The following is a 25,405-nucleotide window of genomic DNA, read 5'->3' as shown; positions in this document are numbered from 1 at the left end:
AGGCTCTTCTGGTTTCTGATCTCTGCTGAGCTGCTTACTAGTGGAGTGTGGGACTTAACCTCTCAGAGAGTCAGTTTTGCCATCCATAGACTGGGAATGATGATGATGGCATGTCCCTTGTGGGATGTCCCAAGGACTCAGTGAGGTAATGCAAACAAAGCCAGCCCATAGTAGGTCTTGAATAAGTGTTTGCAACTGATGCCAGTATAGACTAATAGGCCCTTGATTCAGTTCAGTTAAACCCATGTGCTAGGCCCAATGTATGTGCTTGGGAAACATCAGTGAACAAGATGGGCAAAGATCCCTGCCTCAGGGATTAACATTCTAGTGGGTCCAGGCAATGAACAATGGGCATGATACCCAAGAACATGGATAGCATGTCAGGGGTAAAGTGTGCTGTGGGAAGAAGGAAGTAAGCAAGTAAGAAGGCTCAGGAGGACTTGATGTGTGGGGCCAGTGGAGGGGCTCCCTGAGAAAGTGACATTTGAACAGAGACTTTGGAAGAGGAGGCCCCTCCAGGCAGGACCACCATCCCCCGTGAGTCTGCAGGATCCTCAGCGTTAAATGGAAAGAGGACCCTTTGATGCTGGTGGCTCCTCAGGCTTGCAGGGCCCCTCTTGGGTCCTTGGTGGGCCTCAACTACCCTCCTGTCCCTTGGGAGCTTCATGCTGACCAGTTGAAATGAACCCTGCTCTCGGACGGAGGGCTTTCAGGCTGGCAGCCCTGGCTGTCCCAAAGGAGCCGTTGCTGAGTTTCAGACATTCCAGGGCTCCAGGAAGGGACATGCCAATTCTCTGACGTCCAAAAGGAATGATAAATGCAGAGTAGAAACTCTGGGGAGAGGTGGGACATGTGGGCAAAACACTTCTGGGGGCCAGGAGTCCCAAGTGTGATTGCTATGTGACCCCAAAGCCATTCCCTGCCCTCTCTGGGCCTCAGTTTCTCTATTAGTATAATGAAGTATAGGACCAGATTCTCCTTAGAGTTGTTTTTTTTTTTTTCCTGTGCACAATCTCCCTATTCTAGGAGTTCAGTAAAGAAGGGAGTTTTGGGGTCAGACAGACCTGGGTTTAAATCCAGCCTTTCCTGCTGTGTGACCTTGAGCAAGTGGCTTCGTGTCCCTGAGCCTCAGTTTTCTCTCTGGGGATGAGAAACCCCCCTTTCTCGATGGAGATTATATAAGCATCTCATTGCGGGGACCAGTAGGGAGAGCACTTGGCACACAGTAGGCATTAAACAGATGGGAGTGTGCACCTTTTTTTACATTTCTTCCCACCTCGAACCCGCAAGGTGCAGGAAGTTAACCGGCTGCGCCAGCGGAGGGCGACTTCCAGATTGAGACACTAGAGGGCGCTCCTGTCCTAACAAATCGCGTTGAGCAGTCGTGGCCTTTTTATTTTATTTTATTTTTTTAATTTTTAAAAAAGATTTTATTTATTTATTCATGAGAGACACACAGAGAGAAGCAGAGACACAGGTAGGGGGAGAATTAGGCTCCCTGCGGGGAGCCTGATGCAGGACTCAATCCCAGGACCCCAGGATCACGACCTGAGCCAAAGGCAGACGCTCCACCACAGAGCCACCCGGGTGTCCCAGCAGTGGCCTTTCCAGTGCAAGGCTGTACCCTTTACACACCTGAGGGTGTATAACCCTTTTCAGCCAGGCAGGTGCCTGAATTATCTCCATGTTACAGATGGGGACGCTGAGGGAAACCTGACTTGTCTGAGGGTCAAACGGTGGGGAGGCGTCAGAACCTGGTTTCTGGGGCAGGCCTGTTTCACCTGGAGCCCCTGGTCACTCTCTGCACCCCGAGGTCTACTGCAGCCTGAGAAGTCATAGAAGCTATTGCCATAAGTTGAAGAGCCGGGCCAGCCCCTGGCCCCTGGTGATTTGGGTCCAGTATGGGGAAGGGAGTATGGTGTAGAGTGTAAATGATCCAGGGGGGTTTGGGTAAGTTTTGCTGAATCCTAGGATGTGGTTCTTGGAGAGATGTTATACCTGCAAGGTTTTTTGTTTTTTGTTTTGTTTGTAGCAAATCTGGCTTCAGCCCATTCGTAATGGAGGAGTGAAAAACTTGATGCAGGTCTGTTTTGCCACCAACTTTTTTTTTTTTTTGCCACCAACTTTTGTCACTGGTGGGCAGAGGGCTTTTCCAGAGCTGCAAAGGAACTTGGATTTGGGACTTAAAAGCTGAATGAATAAACCGTTTCTGTGCTTGAGGCAGAACTGATACATGGGAGGCAGCCTGGGAGCCAGGATCCTGGGGTGTTGTCCCAGCTGTGTGACCCGGCACCAGTTACTGCGCCTCTCTAGGCCACCACCTTCATCTCTGAAATGCCATCATTGGCCTGACTCGAAGCCGACTTGCTATGCAACAGGCCTGGAGCTGGGTCTTAAAGCCTGAGTAGGACCAGAGGGGAAGGCCATTCGGGTGGCAGGACCGGCACAGGTGCAGAGGCCTGGCAGTTCTGGAAGAGGCGGGAGGTTTGAGGGTGTATTTGGAGTCTGAAGGACACAACACAAATATTTCTTCAAGGGGGAAGTAACGTAAGCATGAGAAGGTTGTCAAGAAATTTGGTCCAAATTATTAGTTTCAGAAAACATCTTGTTTAAAAAAAAAATCATGCTTTCTTTTTAAGAAAACCCATTATTTTATGTAGAAACTGTGAGGACGGGGGGGGGGGAACTGTTTGCAGATGTATTCTGTTTCACGTTATAGTATTAATATTTTGTATTAAACATGTATTTATAGAACAGAAGCACATTTGGGACGCCTGGGTGGCTCAGTGGTTGAGCATCTGCCTTTGGCTCAGGTCGTGATCCCAGGATCCTGGGATCGAGTCCCCCATCGGGCTCCCTGCGGGGAGCCTGCTTCTCTCTCTGCCTGTGTCTCTGCCTTTCTCTCTGTGTCTCTTATGAATAAATAAAAATTTTAAACAAGTTTTTAAAGAAACATAAGCACATTCGTGTTAACATATTATTATTTTATAGTTGTAATATAAATGTATAATAGAGTAACAGGAGATGTTTGTTTACCTCTTCCTGTGGGGAAGTCTCCCGGGCTACGGGGGAGGGGCAGGCCTCGTTACAGGGCAGCAAACCAGGTGGGCTCGGGACAGCAGCAGAGCCCTCCGCCGAGTGCTGCTGCTGGTGTGGGTGGTGACGGGGTGGGGGTGCTCCTGGTTGCATGGAACCCCAGAGTGTGTGTTCAGGGGGACCGCCATATCAAAATAGCACAGCCCAGGTAGCTTAAACAGCAGGAGTGTGTTTCCTCTCAGTTCTGGAGGCTAGGAGCCCACGATCGGGGCGTCGGCAGGGCTGGATTCCCCGGCGGCCTCTGCTTGCGAAGGGGCTGCCTTCTTCCTGGGTCCTCGCATGGTCTTCACTTTCTCTGCCCTGGCATCTCTGTGTGTCCTAATCTCTTCGGAGGACACCAGTCAGGTTGGATCGGGGCCCACCCTAAGTGGCTTCATTTTAACCCCCTCTTTAAAAGCCCTGAGTCCAAACACCATCACGCTCTGAGGTCCTGGGACTAGCGAGGGCTTCTGCATACAAATTTGGGGGAAATACACGCAGTTCCGGCCCGGCGGCCAGGCAGCAGGCAGAGTGGTTTGCACGGCCTCGTTGTGTCCTCAGGGCAGTCCTGGGAGGGAGATGCTGTCATCATCCCCATTTCGCAGATGCAGAGACTGAGTCTCAGAGCAGTGAAATGGCCTGTGGAAGAGCACAGGTGGCTCAGTGGGGGGGCTGGGGTTGGGTCCCCCACTGTCAGGAAGTGGTGAAGTTGCAAAAGCTGCAGCCAGGGAGGGAAGGCCCTCTGCAGACCTGGTGCTGCCCTGGTGTGGTGGCCTCTTGGCCACCTTCCCGGGGCGAGGAGTGGGGGTGGGGGGCCTACCCGCTGCTCTGCCCCTGACCGCCTGTGTTTGCCCAGAGCAGCCTGGGCCCCTGAAAGCAGCCTTTGTCTTCCAGTTCATTCCTCCCAGAGGGATGACCTAAGTCCCTTCTTGGAAACAAAGCGCTGACCTGCCCCATGAGTTCAGGCCAGCCCCAGTCACCTCCGGCAGAGTCTCCCGGGCTACGGGGGAGGGTGCAGGCTTGGTTACAGGGCAGCAAATCAGGTGGGCTCGGGACAGCAGCAGAGCCCTCGCCCGTCTGGAGCGCTGATGCTGGTGTGGGTGGTCATGGGGTGGGGGGTGCTCCTGGGTGCACAGAGCTCTACAGTTTGCAAAGCTGTCCCACTCTTCCTGGTTTAGTGGATCCTCTCAGACTGTGCAAGGTCCTCAGGGCAGGGACTCCGACAGGCAGGTATCAGCTGTCTTGAGGAACCACTCCAAAACATGGGGGTGAGAACCAACCACTATTTATTAGGCATGAGTATTCAGTGGGCCGGGAAATCGGGCAGGGCTCGGTGGGGACAGCTGCTCTGTGATACTTGGGATGAGCTGGGAGCCCTGAATGGCTGTGGGCTGGAATCCTCCGGAAGCTTCTCACCTCCCTGCCCTGGGGCCCGTGATGACTCGGGAGCTAGTCTTCTGTGGGACCGCTGAGTGGGCACCTAAATGCAGCCACTGCAACCCAGGCTTTCCCACAGCGTGGTGGCGCAGGGCGCCCCGAGTGGGTGTTGGGGCCCATGAGGCAGCTGCCACATCACCCTTCATGATGGACAGTGTCACCTCTGCTATTCTCTGTGGATCAAAGTGCTCAAGCTTCCGCGTAGATTCAGGGAGAGGGGAGGTGGACCCCACCTTTCTTTTTTTTTTTTTTTTAAAGATTTTTATTTACTTACTCATGAGACACACACACACACACAGAGAGAGAGAGAGAGAGAGAGACAGGCAGAGACACAGGCAGAGGGAGAAGCAGGCTCCATGCAGGGATCCCGATGTGAGACTCGATCCCAGGACCCCAGGATCACACCCTGAGCCTAAAGTGGACACTCAACCACTGAGCCACCCAGGTGCCCCTGGACCCCACCTTTCAATGGGACGAGTGCCAAATGACTTGCCAGCTGTGTTTCAAAGCCACCACAACTGTAAGTGAAGGAAAATGTGACTAGGTGTCATTTATTGAGCACTTACTATGTGCCAGGCTTCCTGGAGATAAACCTGTGGGATCCTTCCCACAGCCCCAGGAGGGAATGGAGTCAACGCCTGTTGTTTCCTGACACATTTGGCCTGTGAGGGTGGGGGCACCCAGGGAAATCAACAAGGCTGTTGGCAGTTTGGTGGCAGACTTGCCACTGTCGGAAGTTGTGGGCTGACTTGTTTCTTTTTCCCTTCCTTCTCTAAACTTAGAATATTCCTTGAGTTCTTGAAAATTCTCACTTAGGTGTCTGATTCATCTATTCCCCACTCACCCATTCTTGCCTTTGGTGCTCATCTTGAGCGGTTTCTCTCCCTGTGTGCTGAGTTCCCCCATTAGGAACTGGGGAGTTACCCCCATTACCCCCTCTCCCCTGTGAGGAGGGCGCTCTGCACATTTCCCAGCTGCCTGGCTCTCTTGGAGCTTTTGAGGAATGGTCAAGTGGGGCCTTGTGGGCCCCATGGAGGAACCAAGCCCTTACTCACCCCTGTGTGAGCACTGGGTTCTCTGTTTCCTCCAGGGCCAGCCTTGGGGCTCATTCATGGGCCTTCCAGGGTCTAACATCCAGTAGGTACCCAGTATTTGTTTGGTGAGCTGAACCCATCAGGGATGAAGGAGTGAAGAACAGCTGGCTGGTCGAGGGCAAAGGTTGTCTCCTACCCACATCCCCTGACACATAGCAGGTGCTCAATAAGGGCTCACTGTACTGCACAAATGAAGAAATGAATGGGTGGATGAGCCTGAGAGCAGTGACTGTGCCCGTATTTGTGTTCTTGTTGCACAACGCAGCACTTGACACCCATTCACGCTGTTGACGAATGTTCAGCAGAATGAGTGAATGAATGAAAAGCGAAACTCCCCAGTTCCTAGGCATGTATACAGTAGGTGCTCAATAAAGACATGGTGCACAGTAGGTGCTCAATAAATGCATGTTTAACTGACCACATGAGTGAATAAATGAAACTTTGTAGAGGAGGTAAGTTCTGTATCTTGTCCATGTCTTTATGCCGGTTTTAGTACAGGACCAAGCATACAGCAGGTGCTTAGCAGATGCTTCATGGGCTGCCCTGACCTTTGTAGGAGTTCCTGTCCCCAAGAAGGGCTGAGAAGGGAAGGCTGGTGGGGTGGACCTCGTCCGTCTTGATTTGGCCCCTGCCCTGCCCCCTGGGCCCCACCGCAGACTTTTCCTGTTGTTCCAGTCTGCACAGGTGGACAGGAAGTCCCCGAAAGCCTGCCTGAGAGCTGCTTCCCTCTTTTCTTCATGCCGGGCTGGCCATGAGTGGGGCCAAGGCACCCCTCTGGGCCCTGGCACCGTCTGGCCGTGGATCAGTACCTCCCTGAGGCCCCTCTTCCTGCCCGTGTTAGCAGTTTCTATTCTCGTGCTGCACCCGGCAAGGGCAGCCCAGGAGAATGTTCTACACCACAGAGCCAGCCCCTGCAGATCACCTTGTTCTGACACGGCCGGGCAAGGTAACCGCCCAATAGCATCAGGCACAGAACAGTCAAGGCTTTGGGGCTTTGGGGTCTGTGAGACCAGGGTTCAAATCTGCCTTCTTGACTTTAAGTGTGAAATAAACCTTTAAAAAAATTAAAAAATCCAGGATCCTATTTCCCACTTGGCTCCATGTCTCTTGCTTTTTTAAACTCCCGTGTGCCAAGGCGGCGCACTTGCAGAGATAGGATTTCAGCAGATTCCCGGCAACTGTGTTTAGAGAACTGCCTGCCCCAGTTGAGATCGGGAGGCAGTGCCTCAGGCTGGGTTCTCGACAAGCAGAGCCTGAGACAGGGATTCACACGCACAGGAGTTAGTGATGGACAGGTTGAGAGTCGGCCGGACCCCTGGAGGAGTCTGGGAGGGTGAACAGCACCTCCAGACGGGGCCCATCTTGGGGCAGCTGGGCAGCTCTTCCTCTGTTAGCCAAGGTCTGTTGTTGTGGCAGTAGGCACCCCAGAACCAGGAGGGTGGGTGTCCCTGCCAGTCCAGGGGACCTGGGTGGGTGGTACTGACAGCATCTGTGACAGCCGGCCAGGCTCGAGGGTTACTGACTTAATTTAGCGAGACCCCAGGTGTAGATTGGCTCGCATCGAGTAGTCAGTGCTTAATAAACAGTAACTTGGTAAACATGGAAATCTGTTGAGATGAGAGTGGGTAAACGAGGGTTGACAGTGTTGTTTGTTCTTCAAGCCCACGAGGTGCCAGACTCGCAGAGGGGGTGCAGAGGCATGGCCCCCATATTCCCTGCCTCTGAGGAAGGGGGGGACACCCTCCTAAATGGCAGTCACGCCATACCTGGAATGCCTCCATGCACCCAGGCAAGATTAGGTAGGGGGAGAAAAGTCTTAAGACAGGTGATGTCCAAACATTAAAAAAGAAGTCGTGTTTTTTTAATCGAGAAAGTGATACACACACACACGCACGCACGGTGAGCATTTCTAGCAGAGCAAAATTACATTCTAAAGGAAAATTGCTCCCTGTCACTTCCAGCCTGCTGTTGCTCCCCAAAACCTGGTGACCGTTTTCAGGACGTCTCCTTTCAGAGATGTGCTCTGCACACGGAAGACTGTACCTGCACCTGTGCACGTTTCTGTGTATCCTCCCACATGTACACACACACACGTCTTTAAAACAAATCAGGTCTTGCTCTGCTATGGGTAGTGTTCTATGCCGTGGTATTTCCTTCTCCCGTAAACACGAGCTCTTTCTCTATGAGCACAGTAGGCCTCTCATTCTGTCTGATGGGTCTAGATTTGTCCTCTCACCGTCATTTAGTGAACCAGGTCCCCTCTGGTTGGACACGTGAGTCATTTCGAGTTTTACGCCCCGTAAGCGAGGCTGCAGTGAACGTGCTTATGTGGGCGTCTTGGTGCCCTGGGCGTGTTGTGTCTGCAGGACAAGTGCCCAGCCTTGTGCAGGACCTGCTGGGTCATCTGAAGGTTTGAATAGAGATTTTCTAAGTGGGCCAGGAGAGAGGGGCCTGGGGAGGTGTTTGCACAGAAGGAACGTGTGTGTGTGTGTGTGTGTGTGTGTGTGTGTGTGTGTGGACTCGGGCTGGAAGCTGAGAACAGCGTGGCCGGCCCTCAAACATGAGTGCGGTCTGAGCCCTCATGCCTGCACCCCACCTGATGCTCCAGGGTCAGATCACTGGTCAGAGTTTCTCTCCAGCTATGAGAATCCAGGGGGTGCAGGCGGCTCTTTCCGAGGGTTCCAGTGGCCTCCTCCCGTTCTTGGTTCTCAGGGAACCCTCTAGGCCTCTCAAGCTCAGGAGCCCTCAGCATCCAATGCCTTCTCAACCGAGAGATCTCGGTGCTTCTCCTCAAGTCTTCAAGGCCCTGCGCAGCCTCACCGAGCACACGGCTAGTTTGGCGAGAAGCCCACAGTAGCAGGTTCTCTTCGAGATCCCCCCTGCTCTTGATTTTTGGCCTGTGCAGCCTGGCTCTGCACCTGGACGGTTCCCAGGCCTCTGGCCGCCCAGGTGGGCACCCAGGTAGCGGGTGACTAAGTCAGCTGGTGGCTAACCCCTGTGTCCTCTCCCCCACCTTCCTCTGCACGTTTGCTCTGAAAGTGGAAGCTCGGATGTCTTCCAGAGTCCCTCGGTCCCCTAGAGCACGGGCATTCCATTGGGAAAACCTGATGCCCTGAGAACCTTTCCCAAGCCCCTATGGGAGACACAGCCAGAGGCTGGCTCCTCTTCCTCTGTAAGGTAAAGGGGATTGCTAGTTACTGAGTACTTGCTGTATACCAGTATACCAGACACCACGCAAGGCATTTTCTCTGTCCTCTCACTGGGCCCGTGTAGCACCTCCATCAAAGAATATTGTTCCTACCATTTTATCCCCGGCTCAGAGAGGCAAGGCAACTTGCCCAGGGTCACACAGCCAACAAATCATAGATGTGCATGATCCCACATTTCGTTCCTTTCTCCTCTACCCTGTCACTTGCTGCCCTTCCTTGCTGGGAATGCTCTTCCACTGGATGGCTGTCCCTTTGGACCGCAGCGACCACGAGGGCAGGAAGATGTTCCTCTGTCTCATCCAGTTGCTGCATCCCCAGAGTCCAGCACCGCACCTGGCACACAGTAGGCGTTCGGTGAATATTTGTTGAATGACTAAGTGAACTCATGAAGGTTAAAGTGCCTGATTACAAACACAGCTCTTGTCTGCTTCTAGTAATCTTTATTGCTAGGATTTGGTTTCTGTGCTCAGAATTAGACTCATTTTAGAAAAATGAAAATTGTCTTTCTTTGCAAACCAGTTTATCTCATAGGAATCCGACATTTTGCATTTTTTTTCCTCTGGGAGCCAAATGAGGATGCGTATTCTGTGGAATGTCACCAGAGAAAGGAATCTGAACATTTCCTTTAGAAATTTCTGCATAAAAAGTTAAAGCGAGAGAGAAGTGTACTTGAAGATTTCAGTTGCCATGGCTACTGGGTAATACAGTGGATTGTGTTCTTACGTGTGGTCTCCAGTAGACCTTCAACCGCTGTATCTCGGTTACAGAATTTTGGCTTTGAAGTGCATTTTGTACAGTGAGGGGTTGAGAGGTGGATCCTCCTACTGAGTCTCTGCTGGCCGACGTGCTTTAGCCCGCAAGTATTTGTCAGGCACCTCCCAGGCCCGTGTCCATCAGGCTCCATCTCCTCTGTGCTAGATGCTGGTCTCGGCCCTGAGCATTACTGTGGAAAAAGAAAAGCACGGTCCCTGCCCTAGCAGAGCGTGTGTTCTAGTGGGAGAGACAGTGGGTATATACGAATGCAAATACCGATAAATGCCTGAAGACAATCACACAGAATAGTGGAGCAGAGACTGGAAAGGACTCTAGGAAGGCATGGTATTTGTGCAGGGATCTGAAAGAAGGAGCCACCATGTGGGGATCTGGGGGAGGAGATTTTCGGGCCAGGGGAGCAACACAAGCAAAGGTCCTAAGGTGGGAACTGGGCTGGAGGGGTTGAGACCAATGGTAAGGCCAATATGCTGGCCTACGAATGAGCAAGTAAGGGAAGCAGGTGAGGGTCTTGAGGGCCAGGGCAGAGAATTTGGAGGTTTTTCTGATTGCCGTGGGGAGCTTGAGGGAGCACTCTCAGTGGGGGCTAACATGATGACACGGAGGATTGTATAACTCATCCAGGCTGTTGTGTTTTGGGGGGGGTGCCCTACCTAGAAGGGCAGGAGATAGAGCGGGGAGGCCAGGGGCGACAGGGGCTTGGCTCTGGTGCTGAGGCAGGATGGAGGGGTGGGAAAGAAGTGATCTGGTTCAGGCTGTAGTTTTGAGGAGCTGGTGGTGAGGAGAGAAGAGAAACTGAGGAATGTTCCAGGCTCCTGGCCAAGACAGTGGGGTGGGTGGTGGCACTTTTTGCTGCAACAGACAAGAGGCAGGAGTGAGGAGGGAGCAGATCTGGGGCCAGGCATCAGGAGTTCCGTTCTGCTGTACATTTCAGATGTCATTAGTTTTCCAAGCAGAGAGGGGGATGGGACTGAAGAAGTTCCATCGGGCTTTTTTTTTTTTTTTAAGATTTTATTTATTTATTCATGAAAGACACAGAGAGGCAGAGACATAGGCAGAGGGAGAAGCAGGCTCCATGCAGGAAGCCCGATGTGGGACTCGATCCCAGGACCCCAGAATCAGGACCTGAGCCAAAGGCAGATGCTCCACTGCTGAGCCACCCAGGCCTCCCTCCATCTGGCTTTTAAAGATGGGTGATGTTGAGGCTTTCCCAGTGGAGCTGGCCCAGCAGAGGGGGGCCCTGGGGCCCGCAGGGGGATGAGGGACAGTTGGATGCGGGGCTGATCTCCTGGAGTTGGTGAGAGGTGGTGCCTTGGTGCACAAGAGGAGGGCTGGCCTGGGCTGCATGCACCCCAGTCATTCTGGCAGTAGGAGGGGGAAGCAGGTGGGGGTCCTGGATGGGGGTGGTAAGAGAGGGTGAGTTCTTTCTCCTCTGACTGCTTTGATTTCTTGCAGTGTAGTGAGAGGTGAAGTCACTGCTGAGTGCAGAGGGGGAAAGGAAGGGAGACTTGGGGGTGAAGGATGGAAAGTGAAGTGACTAAGCTTTGGAAGCAGGAAGGTGCCTGGTTCAAATCCAGCTCTTGGAAGAGTCTCTGAGCGCTTACTACGTGCTAAGCGATGCCCAGGCAGCGTCTCACTTCTTCCTCACAAAAGCCCTCTGTAGCGGTTACTACTGGGCACTTGGGTGGCTCAGTGGTTGAGCGTCTACCTTCGGCTCAGGTGGTGATTCCAAGATCCCAGGATTGAGTCCTGCATCAGGCTCCCTGCAGGGAGCCTTTTTCTCCCTCTGTCTATGTCTCTTTCTCTCTCCGTATGTCTCTCATGAATAAATAAATAAATAAAACCTTTAAAAAAAAATGAAGTAGTTACTATTAATCATCTCTGTGTACAGACCAGGATATTGAGGCTCAGAGAGGTTCAACAACTTGCCCAAGGTCACACAGCTTTTTGGTAGGCAGGCCAGATTTTGTACCCAGGCACTCTGGGCTGTGCTTTCCAGGTTGGCAGTCAAATCTGAGGTCCACATTTCTTGTCTTTCAAGTGGAGACAGGACCTCAGTGGGCGGTTGGTGGATGCTGTGCTCAGCCCACATGGTAGGCATGCAAGTGATGGCTACCCCCTCCACTGACCTGTTTCTGTTCACTTGGTTTCCATTAAGTGACACTCGCTGCTGGCATCTCATTACTGCACACATTTTCAATTGCTCAGAGAGGTCCTTCCTCTAAAGGATCTCATTAAGTCCATTTGGAAATGAGAACACTTGGCAGAGGGAACGGAAGGTAGTATGGTAGTTATTATTATGTGCCGAAAATAACTTGTTTAGGTAAGAACAGGGTGGCACTAGGATCTTCCCTGACACTCTGGCCCCCGCCACTCCCACCCACCCCGCTGTCCTCGCTCAGTCCTGCTTCCAACAGAGACTTTATCAGCTCCTGCCTCGCCCTGAGTAGTTTCCATGTTGGGGCACTGTAGGACCCCACTTGGGAGGCAAGGTGGCAGCTCCTTTGTTATAAGCAAACGGCCAACTCAGACCCTCTTGGGAAAGGAGTTTTGTCAGAACAAATAAGACCTTTACTGATGGGATGAGGGATGGAACTAGTTTAATTAATTAATTAAATCTAATAATATTTTTATTATTATTTTTGTTTGTGTTGAGTTTTTATTTAAATTCTGGTTAGTTGGGGCATCTGGGTGGCTCAGTGGTTGAGTGATCCCGGGGTTCCAGGATTGAGTCCCACATCGGGCTCCCTGCATGGAGCCTGCTTCTCCCTCTGCCTGTCTCTGCCTCTCTATGTGTCTCTCATGAATAAATAAATAAAATCTTTAAAATAAATAAATTCTGGTCAATGTACATTGTAACACTCCTTTCAGGAACAGAACCATCCTATTTAAACATGGGGGAGGCGGTTCTGCCCAGAGCTCTGAGCTTTCTGGAGGGGCCTGGCACTGGCACATGCGGACCCTTGGGGTGGTTCTGTGGAGCAGATGAGTGGGTTAGACCCGAAGGGCCCGGCCCCCTGCTAGATCCACCCATTCCTTCTGCAGCTACGTGTGTGTGTGTGGTTGGGGGTGGGGGAGTCCCAGGGGCTGGGAAGGCCGTGGAAATAAACAAGACAGCCGTGATGTGCCAGTTTTGCATGGGGATGTTCGAGACTTTGATAAAGGCTCACTCCAGGAAACATATACAAAAGGGCATCAGCCTGCAAACCGGACAGACCCAGGTTCCTTTGCCGCTTCCTGCTGAGTGACCTTGGGCATGACACTGAACGCCTCTGAGTCTCGGTTTCCTGCCTCTGCAACATGGCAGAGGTATTGCCATCTGAAAGTGTGGATTTGGAGATTCTCTGAGAAGCCATACGTGTGGGTCTTAGAAAAGAGGGAGCTCCATGTGGTCCAGTCTCTGCCCTGAACTCACATCCCAGCATCCAGGAGCAAAACACTAAAACTAAAAAATTGTACTGTGTATGTGTCTCTCTAAAAGAACATTAGGGGACCTGTAAGTAAAGTCAATGACATGTGAATCTGCCCCTAACCTGTCCCTCCACATCCAGTTGATACAACCATGTATCCTCTCCTTTTCCGGGTATGTCCCTTCCCCGGCCTGTTATCATTTCGCTGGACCTACACTCTGGTGAGCCTGAGCCTCCTCCCCCTTGTCTGCAGGCGTGCCTTCTCTGGCCAGGACAGAAAGTTCCCTTGAAAGCACCACTCCTGAGGGAGGAAGGCCAAGGTTACTGCCTCACCTGCTGTGGATCAGACCGCCCCTGGGATCAGAAGGAGGGCTGAGAGCCACAGACCAGACTTGTCCCCTGCCTGGTGCAGGTGGCAGTTAGAGAACTAAACCTGGCTTTCCCGTTCTCTCTGGAATGAGTGCAGGGTCTAGAGCTCCCAGGGAGTGATGGTGAGTGGCCACGATCTAATCAGACCAGAAGAACCGTGGTGAGCCTAATCCCATATACCAGCACCCATGCCTGGGAATCCCAAGAACTCATGGGTGCTTGGCACGGCCCCCATTGGGTCCTCGAATCTGGGCAGCGGTTAAGGCCACCTGTCCACAGTCTATCTCCAAGAGCTGTGTCTGGGGACCCTGGGGACCAAATTCACAACATGCTGGGGCCATGTCTCACCTGTCCTCACCTACTCTATGGAGCTAAAAGAGCTGTTCTTATCCTTCACACAAGACACACAAGGTCTGCTGGGGCCTCAGGTTTCCCAGGCTTTCCCTCCCCACCTGGTTTTCTGCTGGCCCCACTTGGCCAACGCTTACCCACCCCATGTCCCTGACCCTCAGAGTTCTGCTTGTTCTAAGAGCCACCATGGACAGTTGCTTTGGATAGCTTTATTGAGCTATAATTGCTGTAATGACTTACACATATTTAAAGTGTACAATTCAAGGAGTTTTGACATGTATATTCCCAAGGAACCACCACCCCAAGTAAAATCACAAACACATCCATCACCCCCGAGAGCTCCCTCCTATCCTCTCCTGTCCCTCCCTCCCTCCCTGCCCTGAAGCAACTACTCATCTGCTCTTGGTCACTATCAATTAGTTTGCATTTTCTAGGATTTTATTTTATTTTAATTAATTAAAAAACGATGTTATTTATTTATTTGAGAGAGAGTGCAAGCATGAGTTGGGGGGAGGAGCAGAGGGAGAAGGAGAAGCAGACCCTCTGCTGAGCAGGGAGCCTGATTCAGGGCTTCATCCCAGGACTCCGGATCATGAGCTGGGCCAAAGGCAGTTGCTTAATCGACTGAGCCACCCAGGAGCCCCTAGGATTTTATATAAAAGGAACCACATACTGGGAGCACCCTCCTCCTCATCTGAGTCTCTCGCACTTTGCATTAATTATTTTGAGATTCATCTATGCTGTAGCGGATGTGGATAGCTCATCCCTTCTTATTGCTGATGTGCCCATTTGTGTATCTGTTCACCTGTTAGTAGACATTTGGGCTGATTCTAGTTTGAAGCTCTAATGCACAAAGCTGCTGTGAACATTCGTGCACAAGTCTCTGTATGGACGCGTGCCTTCATTTCTCTTGGGTAAGTACCTAGAGGTGGAATGGCTGGATCCCATGCCATGTGTCTGTTACACTTTTTAAGAAACTGTTTAAGAAACAGTTTTCCAAAGTAGTCACACCATTTTGCTTCAAACTCCCTGAGAATTTTGGATGCCCCCCACTCTTACCAATGTTTGGTGCACCACCATCACTGGATCAGTAAGGATGCTTTTGAGGATGCCGAAAGTAACAAGAGACCTCACAAAGATGGGCCAAACAATAAGGACACATGTCTCTTCACATAGTTTACATTATGGTCAAGGAGGATGTAGTGCAAGGTGCAGCAAATGTAGAGCTAAGAATGAGTTTAAAAAATTTTTTTTAAGATTTTATTTATTTATTCATAAGAGACACAGAGAGAGAGGCAGAGACACAGGCAGAGGGAGAGGCAGGCTCCCTGCAAGGAGCCCAATGGGGGACTCGATCCCAGGACCCCGGGAACACACCCTAGGCCAAAGGCAGATGCTTAACTGCTGAGCCACCCAGGAGTCCCAAGTTTTAAATTTTTAATTTTACAATTTCAAGTTTATAATCTTAAATTTTTAAAAGATTGGGAAAAAAAGTTGCAAAAAATTCTCCTCTGCCCCCGCGCCCCCTGCCAAAATGTAACAGAGACCGCGTGTGGCCTCCAAAATCTAGAATATTTGCTATGTGGCCCTTTCCCACATTCTAGATTAGCGGATCAAACAGGTTCTTTCTACCTTCCTACTCTCTCCTCAGCATCTCATCCCCTCATGGACCCAGCATGGCTGCCATGGCTCCAGCCATCCAAAGGAGAGGTGACAACATCCAGCCAACAAAGAGGGGGTGCATTGGGGAGAAGACTGCTCCCTGTAATCCAGCCAGCCAGCTTCCCCCTATGTCCCGTTGGCTAGGGTTTGGGTAATGAGCAGCCATTCATTCAATGAGCAAGCCTTCAGGGCTTGGCCAGGAAGGAAGAATGCTGTTCACGGCTATATTTTTCTGGCTCCATTCTTTGATTAGCTTTCTGGTGCCCAGTTGTCTTGAGTGAGTTGAGCTGGGTACACCCTGTGTGCCCTTGGCCTCAGTTCCTTCCTCTGAGATTTGGGGAGAGTGGTGCCTCCTTTGAGGGATGGCGAGGGCTGAATGAGGGTGTGTGTAAAGTATCTCATGAGTGGTAGGTACTCAGTAAGTGTCTTCCTGCCGTGGAGCTGACGCCATCTCCTCCCCTCACCTCCCTGTCCCCCTGCTTTGTGGGAGGCCCAGGCTGGAGGACAGTGTGGCATAGTGGCCACACAGCGCCCTTGCTCTGTGAGCCTGGCCAAAGACCTTGCCTTCTCTGAGCCTTACTGCCCTTGTCTGTAAAATGGGAACAAGACGGTCCCGCCTCCTTACAAGGTGATGCTGAGGAGTCCATGAACTATCTGATTCAAAGTGCTCATCTTGTGCTTGCGGTGTGGTTGGGGTGCGATAAGCTGAGGCTGCAATGCTGAGCTCCTTACTCTGAGCCTGGCCTCAGGATGGGCCCTGGAGATTCAGGATGGAATAGACACAGCCCTGACCTTCACAGTGTCTGCAACCGGTGGGCAGAGGATGTGGAAATTGGCCTTTCTAGTATGGCACCTAAGAGAATGCAGTGATGGGGGTAGCCCAGGGGTTGGGGAGCCCAGAGGAGGTGCTGAACTGAGTGCAGAGGATGGCAGGAGAGGCTTCCTGGAGGTGGGAACATCATTGCGATGTCTTTAAAGATGGGTAGGAATTGGCCATAAAGGAGGAGAGGAAGGGATGAGATTACAGTAGAAATACAGTAGAAATTCTTCCTTCCTCTCCGTTTCACTTCATCCATCCATCCATCCATCCATCCATCCATCCATCCATCCATCCAACACTGGGCACCTCCAGGGTGCTAGGTGCAGGGGCAATAGCAGAGAGAATAAGATAAGACATCCAGGGTTTCCGTTCTCAAGAGCCTTCCTTAGAGAGATAGTAAGAAATGATCAGGAGAATGCCAGGGGATGGTAGGTGTTAACACAGAAGAGAAAGAACAGTGATAGAGAGGGTCAGCTGTGGGCAGCCCCTTTGTGTTGGGAGGTCAGGGGCATAGTCTCTGAGGAGCTAAGACTCAGGAACTAGAAGCATCCTGGTAAGAGGAGTGGCCAGGACGTAACCAGGAGCTGAGGGTCTCCCCTTGATTGCCCTAGTGAGGTGGGGCTCTGGAAGCCTTTGAGTCTGGGCTAGCCCGAGGTCCAGGACTCGGAGGCTGCTAGGACGTGCCTTGTGCCCACTCCTATGGGGTGACGTACCTCTATCAGGCTGCCCAGGCAACCCGGCTGCCCCTCCGCCTGGCCTTCCTGCCTGGCACAGCGTGGCTCCTGGAACAGCGTGGGTGGCACAGCGTGCATACAGAGACGCAAGGCACTGGAGAATGGACCTCCAGCGGGGTCGGGAGGAAGCCGCTCACGTGTGGAGGCAAGCAGGGATGCTACTCACAGCAGCTCTACGATGGGAGGAGGGCTGACGAGGGCCAGGGGGCTGGCAAACTGAGGGGTGGCAGTGGTGGGGGCTGGCGTGGGAGGCCAGAGGCACGGGCCCCCGAGCGCCCACTGAGCCACAGCTTCGGAGAGGGTGGCTTGGAGCACAGGCTTCCAAGCCAGACTTTGGCACTGAATTGCTGTGCAGCCTTTGGCCTCTGTTCACTCTGTCTTGGGGTCCTCTCTAAGATGGGAGCAGTGGTTGTACTCCCAAGAGGTGGGAAGAACACACATCGCGTACCTTCAGCATCCCCGGGGAAACAGGGGGCTGTTGTATCCCATTTTAAAGACAAAGAAGGATGCGCTCAGGGAAGGCAAGCCACTTGCCCAGTGTCACTCAGTGAGGAGTCCGTCTTGGGAGCCCCGCCCTCCACTGTGTCTGTGGGGATGACATAGATGCGTAGGGCCTGGCACACCGTCCGTGCTTAGGGAGTACCAGCCACGTCCGCACAGTGTGTGAGCAGATGTTGATTTGGTCTCTGGGAGGCCATTCTTCTTCATAAGTTTGTTTTCAAAACGTGAGCTCCCCAGCCATGGGCATCCCCTGTGGGACTCTGACGCCTTCCCACCTACCTTGGCTGGGGGCCTACTTGGTGTGCACCACTTGCACTTTACAGGGAGGCAGGTGTCATGATTCCATTTGTGAGATGTGGCCGCTCAGGCAAGAGATGGCCACATGGTATTTGAACCCAGATCTGCTGGTCTCTCAAGGCCAGGTCAGGTTGCCTTTGAGAGGGGGTAGCCCAGGGTTTTGAGCTGGACTAACCCATGATCTTCTAGTATAGTCTTGGGGAATCAAGACCCATAGAGGAGGGGATCCCTGCCTGAAGACTCGCAGCAACTGAGGGCAGACCTGGTGGGCCTCAAGCCTGGGTCTGCTGGCCCAGGGCATGCCCGGAGCAGGTGGGATGCAAGAAGCCCTTGGAGGCCACTGGGTGTTGCTGGTCCCTGGAGCTGAGGATGCAGCTGGGCTCTTGTTGGAGCTGAGGGCAGGAGGGGGTCCCTGAGGCCATCTTGGGAAACCTTGTGCTCATCACGATCAGGCTTTCCTTGGAGTTCATGGCTGACCCAGGCCTGAGGAAGTGCAGCAGAGAGCAAGGGGGAAGAACACGGGGTAGGGCCTTTTCTCCCCTGACCATGTTTCATGCACCCCACAAGCCTGCCTCAATCTGACACACACAGGGGTGCTCCCCAAGGTGGGGCTGCCGGGTGGAGAAGAGCCCAGGCTGCGGGCTTAGCCAGACCCAGGTCTGAGTCACGGCTCTCCACACACCAGCCGTGTGACATGGGCTAGTGACTTTGTCTTTTGGAGTCTGTGTCCCCTGGTCCATACGGTGATCTTTACAGCCCTCCTGATATCAGCCAAGGCAGTGACAGGGTGCACAGTAGGCCCCTAGCTAATGATAACTACTGTGATTTGTTATTATACTTGCTGCAGACTCCAAATAAAAGCTCACAGTTTGGAGATACATTTCTGAGGGGACAGGCCTCATGTATCCCCACTCCCAGCTCTAATTTGTTGTCCCCCAAGAACATCTTGGCTCTCTTTTGCTAACAGATCCCAAAATGTGGAAATTCAGCTGCTATGGTGGAAAGAAATGTATTGTCCAACCCCAGGCGAGGCAACCAGACAAAGACCAGAGCCAGGCACTCCCTTCTTTGCTGGGATGCCCGAGGAGAGGGTGGCTGCAGGTCAGGGGCCCCATGGGCAGCCTGGCCCGGTGAATTAGGCCCTGGTTTACATTTTAGAGGAGGCCAGGGCATGCAGCTTTATTAGATGCCCGCTCTTGGCAGAGGGGCTGTAATTATAGACTGGCCTTGCTGCGCCAGGCAGGACTGCACAGTGCACCCTCTGGCGTGGAGAGTGCTACTTTCCACTTGAGCTCAGAGTGGGGCCTGATGAGGAAAGGTGATGAGACCCCGGCTGTTTCTAGAAAGATCTCCTTTCCAGGTGATTTTTTTTCCTCCCCTTTCAAGGTTAATTAAGGGCATCTTAGGTGATTAAAATGGCTATTTGAGTAAGAATGTGGTGAATGAACACAGGAAATAGTCTCGGGCCTGGTTTATAAATAATCTGGGGTTGACTTGGAAGATCAAGCCATTTCTGGGTTTGTTGTTTTGTGTGTGTGTGTGTGTGTGTGTGTGTGTTTCATATCAGAATTCTTTTCCCTGTTGCCTTGGAAACAAGCCTAGTGAGAGGGATGCTAGGAGTTGTATGACTTGGGTTCAAACCTCAGTGGTTCCTTCATTTCACATGGTAGACATGTCTCATACCTGCTGAGCAATGCATGCTATGAATCAAGGGTGCATGTGTCATGTCCCTGCTGCCCATGGGCTCAGAGGGGAGACTGATGGGTAAATCGGGTTCCAGTGCGGCATGTTAATGATGTGGGCTGGGGGTGGGGGGTAAGATGGCCAGGTGGGACCCCAAAGGTGGCTTCCCATGAACATGAAAAAATCAAGGAAGGCTTCTTGGAGGAGGGTGTACCTAAGCTGAGCAGGTGAGGAATGGATAGAATGGTGTCCTAGACAGTGGGAACAGCATCTGCAAAGAGCTGAATGAGGGACGACATGGTGTAGCCCAGGACGGCAGTTTGTCCAATTTGGCTGGGATAGAGAGAAGGCTGGGTCCTGCCGAAACCCAAGACTCTGGGTCTCCTCTGGGAAATCAGAGGGTACCTGCCACAGATTTACTGTGGGGTGAAATGAAAAGGTTGGCCTGCATCTGTCTATGCTGGCCATTCCAGTACCAACCTTCTATGAGCCTCTGCTTCACCTGGATGATGGGATGATGTCAAATCTAATAGAATAAATACCGCCCCCCCCCTTGTGGCTGCCATTATTGTCTTCTCTGCTCTGGGCAAGGACGATCTCAGTTTGTTGCCACAGCCTTTGGAATGGGCAGACTTTATGACCTTCTCTTTGCCATAAGGAAGCCATGACTCTGAGCTGAAGGAGCTCAGCCTCAGAGGGAGACCCTGGGCCATCGGCTGCCTCTCTGAAAGCGTTGCTTCATCTGAAGGCGAGACAGAACAGATTTTAAACTGGGTCCTTGGGTCACCCCTTCCCACACGTGGTCCTGGGAATTATTCTGCAAACCGGTTGGTGAGAAAGGAAACTGGTTGATGTACAAGCAGACCAGTCCTTCTGCACATGTTTCTTGACCCCAGGAGGTGAGGCAACAACCCAGAGAAGTATGTGGCATAGTTACCACCCTCATGCCATGGGGCTGGGGAAAGAATTGGATATTTTAAGGGGTCCTAGAATTATGGGTAGAGACTATCTTCCATGCTAGGAAGGGCTTTAGAATCAGACATGCCTGGGTTCAGGTTCCAGAGCCCCACTTGCCAGTTCAGTGATCTTGAGCAAGTCCCTTCAGCTCTTTAAATTTCACTGTCCTTCTTTGCAAAATGGGGACAATTAATATCACTACTCACCCTATAAGGTAGTTGTGGGAGTTACATGAGATGTGTGGGTAACTCGTTCCCAGCACATAGCAAATCCTCAACTAATGGTTGCTGCAATTTCTGCTGCATCACCGCCCACAGCAGTGTGACGTTAGCATACTCCTAGGCCAGGTATGTGCCGTGTTTGGGGAAGCAGGCTGTGAAGAGGGCCATGTAAGCAAGACTTCCTGGGGCTGCTATGGAAAAGGCGGAAGTTGCTGAAGCTGGTCTGGAGGTGGGTAGAGATAGAGATAGAAGGATAGAGATAGAAGGATAGAGAAGACAGCTTTAGGCAGGGCTACAGCAAGTGCAAGAGCAAGACTGAATATGGTCACACTCCCTGGCCTTTGCATATGTGGGTCTGCATTTCGCCCTTCTAGGTAGACTCCTATTCATCCTTCAGAACCCCACGTAGATACCCCTCTTCCAATTGTAGATCCTCAGTATATGATCATTTTCTCTTTGCTCTTGTTTTCTCAACACTCCACTTTCTGGGTTTGGTCTGGGAGCCCTCTAATAGTCCCACAGCATGTTACTCACTTGGCCATCACAGCGCTTGGTACTTGTGTTGCAATTGTTCATTTCTTTTCTGGCCTTTTCTTCTACCTGAGAAATTCTCCAGAGCGTGCATGTTTGTATCAGATTCTTGGGAGAAAATGGAGCTTTAAGTCTGAGGAGGTCCATTGGAATACCCTCCCTCTCACTCCCTTAATGACTAAGAAGAGGAAGCTACCCTGAGCTCCCCAGGGACTATCAGTCCTCGTCTGGGCCCCCACATTGCTCACACACAATGTCACAATGTCACAGGGAGTGTTTGTTGAATGAATGAGTGACTGACATTCTTATTCTGGGATCTGCACATGCTTGTCTGGAACTGGTGATCTCTGGGTCCCACCTCACACTGTGAATCAAATTCCCATTCATTTTCTGGATCTTAGCAGCATCTGCAGCATTTTGGGGATTACTTATGTAAGAAGATGGCTTTCTTTCCTTTTTGATGCCCAGCAACGTCCCAGGAGTTTCCTGGAGAGAATAGAAGAGTTTGCAGAAAGAGCCCTCTGGGGGGAAAGTGCTTGTGCTGTCCTAGTTTTCAGGGAGCGACGCTTTTTATAGTCACACTTTCAGACCACACTGTACCTAAAGGGAGTGAGGAGGGAGCAGGCAGGCAATCTGGCTGTTCAGCTCACTTCCGTACCACCCTTCCCTTCTGGAAGAAGGTAGAACTGTGGAGTCCTGCCTGCTACTTGCTTTCCTCTGCTTGTCTGGACGCCTGTCCTTCATCCAGACTGATTGGACATCCTCTACTTAGTCAAAGGTGTGAGGCTGGGGGTAGCAAACTCCACCACTTAATAGCCGTGTGCCCTTGGGCTGGTCACTGAACTTCCTGTGCTTCAGTTTTTCCATCTATACAATGGTGGTAACAGTCATGGTACAAACTTTATGTCATTGCTGGGGGGAGCAGATGATGTAATGCAATGATGTAACACAATGCCCAGCACACAGGAAGTGGTACCAGTGGGGTCAATAGCAGTGATGAGTTTCATGATTTCATCTCTGAAAATCAGAGAGGTTAAGTAACTTACTCAGCGTCACACAGCTGATAAGAGCTAGAGGCAGGTCCCCAGTTCACTGTGATACTGTATTGTTTTAGCAAATCCAGGGCTGGGACCTGTAGTGTAAAATTTATGCCTATAGTGCAAAATTTAGAGAGGCACCCCCAAAAAATCAGTAATCAAGGAAAATAATGTTTTGATATGGGGGTTTTAAAAAGATTTTTTATTTATTTTTTTGAGAGAGAGAGAGAGAGAAAAAGCAGGGAAGGAGCAGAGGGATAGGGAGAAGCAGACTTCACACAGAGTGCAGAGCGCAGCACAGGGCTTGATCCCACCACCCCAAGATCATGACCTAAGCCAAAATCAAGAGTTGGATGCGTAACCGACTGAACCATCCGAGCACCTCCTGCTGTGTGAAAAATTTTATTTATTCATGAGAGACATAGAGAGGCAGAGACACAGGCAGAGGAAGAAGCTCCCATAGGGAGCCTGATGCGGAACTTGATCTCAGGACCCCAGGATCACGCCCTGAGCCAAAGGCAGATGCTCAACCACTGAGCCACCCAGGAGCCCCCTGTGGTATTTTTAAAAAGTAAAAATTAATATAAAAATCCATGATAAGCAAACCATTAACATTACAAATAAAGACAGGATCAATATTACTGATTTTTTTCCTTTCTTGCCCTCACATCAGTGTGGCTCAGCATAGCACTGAACAAAGTCCCCTTTTGGGCTCCTACTTAGACTCCTACTAATTTTTCACAAATATAAGCCTCATATATGACTGTGATAAAAATCCTTGTAGCACAATGTTCTTATAGATCCTTCTTATTCCCAAAGACAGGTTTCTAGGCATGGAATTGGATCGTGAACTGCAGGGTCAGAAGGCAGGCACATCCTCCTACCCGAATCTTTTTATCATAATTTTCAAACATTCAGAAAAATTATACAAGGGATTCACACATAATCACCAGCTACTTTCTATAATTGCTGACATTTTGCTAAATTTGCTTTATAAAAATCTATCCATCCATCCATTCCTTAGTACGTCTTTGTTTTTTATTTTTTGCTCCATATCAAAGTAAGTTATAGACATCAGCATGTTTCTGTATGGTCACTACCAGTAGGTCACTACCTGGCAGGTCATTGTTTTTAAGACTTTGATCTTGGGCATTAAGTTCCCTTCAGAATTATATACCAATTTCCATTTCCGTCCACTGTGAGTAAAAGTGTCCCGTTCATCACAACCTCGGCAGCACTGGGTATTCTCATTTTTAGGTGATTTGTGTACTGCTTTGATTTAGCATTATTGCCTTCTGAAGTTTCCCAGATGTCCCACCTCTGTGTCCAGATGGTCTGTTAAAAGGCTGTGTCCCTTCCCAACTCTTTATGTATTTCTGGTGTGGCTTTCCTGGAGTGAGGTGGGGAGGGCTCAGCTGTTTCTCATGTCTGCCCCCGCCCTTGGAGTTCTTCATCTGCTGGGTGAGGGAGCAGAGCCATGAAGTGGCCTGCCTGCTGCAGGAGGCTGGCCATGGTCACTCCACGTGAGGAAATGGACAAACTTTGGGGACCAGAAGTCTTGGGACCCTGGAGAGTCCAGTGGGTGGTGGGCGGGGCCACAGACACGCAAGGAGGTGGAATCTGGTGCCCAATTCATGTTTCCTCGTCTCCATGATGGGATAATGCTTCCTAACGTATAGGACCTGCAGGCTGCTGCAAAAACCCCTCATCAGCCTCTCCTTTCCCCTCTCATTCTGCACCAAACCTTGGTTTCCTGATGAGCCAGACACTGCCCTGCCTCTGGGCATTTGTATCTACTGTGATTTCTGTGAGACAGGAATTTGGGAGCAGTGGAGTAGGGTGGCTCTGGCTCAGGGACCCTCACTAAATCGTAGTCAAAGGCTGCAGCCCTCTGACGGTTTACAGGGAATGTGGAATCTACTTCCAAAGTGGTTTGCTCGCATTGCTAGCAAGTTGGTGCCGGCTGTAGGTGGGGGTTTTGCATCCCCTCCACGTGGTTCTCTCCATATGACTGCTTCTGCATCCTCACAACACGGTGGCTGGCTGCCGCTGGCACCTTCTAAGAAAGCAAAGTGGAAACGGTGATACTTTTTATGACCTAGCTTTGAAAATCACACCACGTCATACCTGCCTTATTTTCTTGGACCCTGAGACCCAACTCTGAGGGGACCAGACCAGGGTGTGAATAGCAGGGACAAGGAGGATTGGGGCCATCTTGGTGCTCCTACCACACTGAATGACCTTGGCAGGTGATTTTACCTTTCTGAGCCTCAGCTTCCTCCTCCGTCAGATGGGTTTACACGAATATTCATGAGTTGATTCCCATGAACACTTAAAATGGCGTTGGGGACTCAGCTTTGCTCTCAGTGAATATTAGCCACCGTCATAGCTGCCTGCCGGACTGTGAGCCCTCAGTGGCAGGGCCCCATTCTTGGTCTCTGTACCTGATGCCTGGCCCATAGTAGGCACTCTCTGAATGTTGAAGTGAATGAGTGAATGAGTGAACGAATGAATGAACAGCCACAAGGACTGGAAATCTAGAGTAGAAAGAGATCTGGGTCAGCCGCATTGTCAGAAATGCCTTCCTGGAAAACCTTCTCAAGCAAGGCCTTTTGATCAGCAACTAGGGAGCAAATATTTGTTCAAAACTGAGGTAACGTGGGTGAGGGAAGGCATTTGGGATGCAGTCAGGCCTATCATGGTTTCAGTCTTGGACTCAGCCTTTGAACAATAAATATTTACTGAACTCCAGCTCTGGGCCAGGTGCCCTGTCAGACCCAGAAAACGGCCTCCATCCATGCCCGGGTGGTATCTTTGCTGTGTGACCCGAGGCAAGTGAATCTAGATCTCTGAACCTGCATTTCCTCAGCGGTAGAACAGGGGCGTGGATCCCTGCTGGGGGGAGAAGGCCCCTTCAACAAGTGTGCCTCCCCTCTGCTGCCCAGCTGCTGCCGACCCTGCCCGACAAGTACCCCATCCTGTCTCAGAGGCTGCTGTCTCGCTTGCCCCCCCAACCCCTGCCCTGTGCCGAATAGTCTAGCTCCACAAGGGTTAAAACCCAGGAGCTCATGTGACCCAGCATAAACCATGAATCATTCCCATTGCTCCCTGTGCCCAGCCCCCCGCCCAGGATGGGGCAGATGCTGTGCCCCGGGGTTGCCATGGCAACCCCGCCCGCACTCAAGTACGGCCCAGCCCGTTCCTTCCTTGGGGGATTTCGAGGCTGTTCACCTGGCTGGGTGTTGC

At 51.4% G+C, this 25,405-nt stretch overlaps 1 protein-coding gene across 4 annotated transcripts in view; it reads left to right on the top strand.

Moving 5' to 3' along the window:
* Nucleotides 1–25,405, top strand: part of KIAA1671 (KIAA1671 ortholog) — a 200,682-nt gene that overhangs the window by 105,643 nt on the left and 69,634 nt on the right. The window lies entirely within an intron of this gene.

This window comes from Vulpes lagopus, chromosome 14 (genome assembly GCF_018345385.1).
Source record: "Vulpes lagopus strain Blue_001 chromosome 14, ASM1834538v1, whole genome shotgun sequence".
NCBI classification, from domain to species: Eukaryota; Metazoa; Chordata; class Mammalia; order Carnivora; family Canidae; genus Vulpes; species Vulpes lagopus.
The sequence above is the reverse complement of the archived record's forward strand: the minus strand, read 5'-3'. Positions and strand labels throughout refer to the sequence as shown.